Source organism: Leptinotarsa decemlineata, unplaced genomic scaffold (genome assembly GCF_025532065.1).
Source record: "Leptinotarsa decemlineata unplaced genomic scaffold, Ldec_3_MD MMD2_tig00078422_RagTag_RagTag, whole genome shotgun sequence".
Taxonomy (NCBI): Eukaryota; Metazoa; Arthropoda; class Insecta; order Coleoptera; family Chrysomelidae; genus Leptinotarsa; species Leptinotarsa decemlineata.
In genome coordinates, this window is record NW_027412747.1 from 1,526,750 (window position 1) to 1,532,752 (window position 6,003).

Below are 6,003 nucleotides of genomic sequence, written 5' to 3' on the forward strand. Positions count from 1 at the left end.
TAGGACAGCTATATATTCGTCAGTAGAATAAACACAATTCGAAATCAATAGATATTTCAGATACTTTTTGAAAAAGTATTGATTTAACTTTTTGACATGGGGAGGTATAATATTGTTTAAATTGACATCGATAGTTTCTACTAGACTTTTTCAGTCTGAATCTACTGGCTCTCAACAAATCACATCCTCTAGTCTCATGATCGTGTAAATCACAATTTCTGTTTAATTTTGATTGATTTTCATGAATATCTATCAAAAGTTGATATAGATAAATAGAAGGTACTGTCATTATTTTCATCGAAAGGAAATGAGGTCTACAGTAATCTAAGAAACCAGCCCCATATACTATCCTCACGGTCTTTTTTTGTGAGAATGGAAAAAAGCGTAGTAAGCTGATAATAGCTCCTGTTGAGAGATTATATCTTTCAATTTCCGAAGAAAAAATGTGTATTTCGACAGTTAATTCAACCCAAGAAGTGTTTGATGTAAAAATGATTTGTTGAGTTTTATTTTCGTTTAACATTAAATTATTCCTTTTGAATTATTGAATTTGATTTTTTGAATATTTGAATTTGATTTATATCGCGCACCAAATTACCATTGATTTTTCGGATGTCGTAAGAGTAGTAACGGCGAAAGCAAAACAATTATGGGGTGACATGAAGGAAAAGAGATTATTTATATAGATTATGAATAAAAGAGGCCCCAGAACCGAGCCTTGGGGAACTCCACATGTAACTGGTTTTAAGTCGGATACATTGTTCGAGTCAATTGATACATATTGGTATTGGTTTCTCTTATGCCATAGTCTTTATCGGATATATTAGTAATTATATTATCAATACAACTTTTTGCATAATTATCTACTCTAGTGAAATCAGAAATTGTGAATTCCAGTCCAGAAGAATGGAAAATGGAAAGCAAGCTAGATCTGTTCGAATTAGGTGTTAGAAAATCAATATTGAAATCCCCCAAAATGATTATTTTTGAAAAATTGTTATGTAGATGGATCAACAGTTCTTTAAGTTTACTGAAGAAAATAGCACAGTTGGAAACACAAGAAGATCGATAAAGTGTAACAATATCAGTGTTAGTGTCTAACAGCTCAATACGACAAACTTCTATATCTCTTTCAATACAGTATACACCTAATTTACGCGGTCTCACCTTGAGAACTTTCATTGTATTTATATAAATAGCTGTCCCACCATGCATATTCTTTTGATGACTGAACTGAGAAATCAAATTATATCCCGGGATATTGTACAACTCGAGGCATTCCTTGTCGAGCCAATGTTCAGAGAGGCACACTACATCGTAACTTAGGTCATCTAAGAAGACTTGTAACCTTTCCAGTTTATTTTTAAGAGAACGAATGTTCAAATGAAATACACTCACATTGACGTTATATTTCTCATCACCATCGCTGAACAATTTTTCTCCATTGAGTTTTTTCTACATCCTTCAGGTGGATTGTTGATGTTGAGGATCTAGCATCGTGGCTAGCATCCTCTTTTTGGCAAAAAAAGAAACCAGACCTCCGTTTGGCCATACTTCTCCATGCCTCTCCTTGCCTTATTCAACAGTTTTTCTTCACTGTCACCTTCACAGATGCATAAAGTTCAGGTCTTTTCGAAGTATGAGCCTCACATTCAACTCCTGGCAGTGATTGGAATTGTTATTGAGCTGGGTTCGGGTCTCCACGTTCGAGTGACATATTCTGGCATTCATTCATTCACTTATATCCAAACAGACCTAATCGGTTTCATTACATGAATAAATTAAATCCTAATTTGAAGATTGATTACAACACACATAATGCAGTGACAGCACACATGTGAAAATGATATTCATGAAAAGAGATGTGAATATATTCGTTACATGTTTTCTGCAATTTTTCCTTGGTTGCATTTGGGTAGGATCGGTAGAGAGAATAGTAAAAAATTCTGAATGCAACGAAATGAAAATTATTTTCGATAGTAGGCCGGTTCTTCTATAGTGAACGAAATTTCCATTCCTCACCACCTTACCCGAATGTCTAGACAGTATAGTGGATGATTTTCAACGAAACTGAATTCAACGTTCTCTAATGTAGATTCTCGTTAGATCTCGAACAAAACTTTCATACGAAAGAGTATTTGATCTTGATTCACATATGTACCTATACAAGTGCATTTTATGCAAGTGTGGACGGTAGAAAGCGATTATATAGGATTTTGTGAAGTTGCTATAAGTGTGTCTGAAGTGTGTCTGTTTCATCTACCGAATATATGACTCCATCCTTATCTTGCAGGCAGGTGATGTCGATGGTATATTTGATAATATAATTGAAATTGTGGAATTGGCCGCGGTGGTAGTGCGCCCAACTGGCGATCGGAAGACCGTGGGTTCGATTCCCGCCTCGACCAGATATTTTTCTCGAGAGAATTCATCTGGTTGAAGCTGGGATGATTCTGCACCCGTGTTAGGAATCACACGTTAAAAGGTAAGACTTCGTTAGTCCTAAGCTCGCACAAGTTTCTCAACTTCAGAGAGTTGTCGTTCGTATGGGGGCGACAGCTGATTGACGGAAAAACAGATTTTAAACAGATTTTTTAAACGCTTTGGGTCGACCCACCAGGTCTCATCAGTGGTACTATACTGAACAACTTAACTGTCGCAAAAGGAAAAAGTCTGAAAGTCAAGGCGATGACATCTCCCTTACGATGACAAAATCTTGACCTACAATGGCGAAATCTGTGAAGTAAAGCGTTAAGTTCGTACTGACAAGTGGAACACGGTTCTCTATAAAATCAAAAAACTATTCAAATGAGTTCTAACAAAAACCACACAAATTGCACACACGGTATGCAGACAAAACATTAGTGAATACCTAATCCAATTCCTAATTGAAACTCTTGATGAATTATAGAAAAATACCTAAGAAAATTATATTAAACAATATCTACATAATGCTGCAGGTCAGGTGTAACTCGCAGCTTGATTATGAGACTATTTAGTTCAACTTTTTTTTCATTCGATTTCACTTTCCAAATGTGTTTTAATTCAGCTGTAAATTCATAACAAGTAGGTACTATTACCATATAGCAAAACTGAACACCCTTCTCAGAAACATATACATGGCTCATCCGACACTCTGAGTGTGTGAAAAATCTATACATCAGATATTATTGGACTGAGTGGAAAATGAAATCAGAAAACTCATTTATGTCCAAAATTTTCTCTTATTGTGGAACCTCATGAATGCTACATCCAATTAAATATGCTAAAATTGATTCTTTCGTAAGTCAGTATTATGTCTACGCGCAGTAGCGACTTCACAACCAACGTGTAAGAGAGATGGGGATCGCTTTGAGTGCCGAAGTTCATCCGTTCCAAAGATAAGAAAGATGTAACGGGCGTCCCAAAATTGCAATATACCAGGTGTCTCAGGCATGATCGTATGTAGAAGAATGCTTTTCAAATGGTTTATTGTTGTTGAGGAATTTTGTCTTGAGATTTATTCTCTATATTTTGTAATCACATGCTTTCATGCAACAACTCACCATGCATTGAAAATTTTGATTTATTTTCAACTGTTTTCGTGTATCAATGGGTATTTTCTCTCAGTTCCATGTTTTTACTTTGTAGCGATGACCTATCGTTAAAAGAGAAAACAATGGTCGTCAGTCATCTGTCATTAAAAAAAAATCTGTTTTTCCGTTAACCAGCTGTCGCACCCCTACGAACGACAACCCTCACGCACCCCTACGAACGACAACCCTCAGAAGTCGAAACTTGTGCGAGCTAAGGATTAACGAGGTCTAACCTTTTAACGTGTGATTCCTAACACGGGGAAGTGAAGATCGATCGTTCAGACTAGGGCTTGAACCACCGACCAACACAGCAGTCAATTCGAGTGAGTGAACAAATCACCCACACCGAACCGCTTGGCTACCGACCGAGAGAAAACATAATGACTGACGTCAGAGACAAGAATATTTAATATATTGATGATAAAAAAAAACATGGCGACATATTGAGAAGACATAGTTGGTATTTCAACAGTTAACGTATGTAACAAACGGCAATGTGCGTTTATATGGTTGACAAAGGAACGACATCAACGAGTGGTAGATAAAAAACAAAAATGACAATATGCTGAAATAAGACAGGAGAATTTTGAAATTCAAATGAGAAGTTAGTTTTGAAATATTTTTTCACATCGGGTGTCGACTTTGCAGTTGGATTCAAACTGACCACTTGAAATATGTGGCAGCATATGGATAAGGGTAGTATATAAAACAAAAACATGTCGGCATTCAAAGGAAGAGCACGAAACCGTTCCTTCGTTTATGATAGTCAAAGTGTAACGTGTCATGTGATGGAGGTAAGGTAGAGAGTTGGAGAAGAAATATTGACAAAACTGGAACTGTAATACATTTTTTGACGCGTGATCAAGTTGACATCATCAAGGAATAAAATAGAAGTGAGAGAAGAACCCGTCAGACAACCATAACAGGGGTGTTTATTTTCGTACAACAGAACGAAATGTTGTAAATTGATTTCCCTGTTCCTTCAGATGCTCTATCAGTTTCTTTGCGCAGCCTTTGCATCGATTTTCTGACTGGGTGTGAAGGGAGCACAATCTATTTTTGGTAGGATGACAAAGATATATGATGAAATTGGCCGATACTTTATTATACAAATTATACAAAAAACAATTTATTGTTTGGCGACACACATGTTGTGTTTCTGTAAAATTGTTTAGTGAAAATCTCACAATAAAGTGTTTTTTGAATACGTTTGGATGACAAACGAGTAAATTTTCCATTAACACCTATGATATTCATTTTTCTTCAAACCAATCATTAATAAACATATCGTGGATGCATAATTCCTTGATTATTTTTACGGGAGCTTCTTTGTGGTACAACTGGTGTTACTTGATTCATAACGATTGAACAAGTTGGCAGTATTCGGAAATGCAATCTTTTTTATATGGAGGTAGTTATGAAGATACTTGTAAGTGTTTGGTAAATTATCTTCGAAAATGAATATGTAGAGATGAACACTCATTTTATGAACTATTTACTCAAATAATGCTGTGAGATTGATTGAAATTTTTTTTATTGAAGAAATAATATTCGTTTGACATAACATTCATTTGGTGAAATAATGCTGAGTAGAGTTTTTTTTCAATCATACATAGATATAATATTTGTTTGATATACTATTATCGAAGTTATTTGTTTGGATAATGATATGAAAAGTGCCAAAGGTTTTTTTTAATAATATAATAGTTATTGATAATAGTTACTTACTCTCTATTTCCAGATATAAAGCTAACATTCGTGTAAGAAGTGTTGAGAGTTTTTTGAATTGACTCATTAATACTTGTGATGCACTGTTTGAAACCTTTGGTGTAGTAATGATTATTACTGGAGTTTTATTCCAACACCAAACTTTTATTTTTTCAACACCTCGACACGTGTTTCAAACACCAAGTGATCATACATACAAGTTTTTTTACATACATACATACAACTTATATATACTTTGGAGAGAGGTGTGGATGTATTTTCCAGCCGAAAGTCCGCTTCAAAAAGGGAGTCTCCGTCTACCAATTCAAGCTTTTGAGACCTCAGTTTGGCAATTTGTACCATCCTTGCTCTCTGATTAGGATCGGAATCATCACTTCTTCACTGTCCCTCTTTTCCTTTTCCTAATCTGCGACAAAATACTTGGTTGAGTTACCATACCCCTTGGTTATGAGTGCTCCAAGTCCGACACCCCCACCAAGAAATGGGACAGTGGGATATCCAGATCTGGGTTGTGAGCCACCAGCAAATCCACCACGGTGGAGATCGACGACAGAGTTTGTGGCCTCATGGGGAAGGGCAGCGGCGGTTCATTCTCCTGGTTCTCGTGATCATCATAATGAGTTGAAATCCTTGAAAAAGGATTCCACGGCAGGAACCGCCACCTTCTAGGTGGAAGTTGTCGCCGAATGTGGTGGGGCAC

The 6,003-nt window shown here is 36.2% G+C and overlaps 1 protein-coding gene across 7 annotated transcripts in view; it reads left to right on the forward strand.

Moving 5' to 3' along the window:
* Nucleotides 1-6,003, forward strand: part of LOC111516152 (nose resistant to fluoxetine protein 6) — a 327,989-nt gene that overhangs the window by 81,147 nt on the left and 240,839 nt on the right. The window lies entirely within an intron of this gene.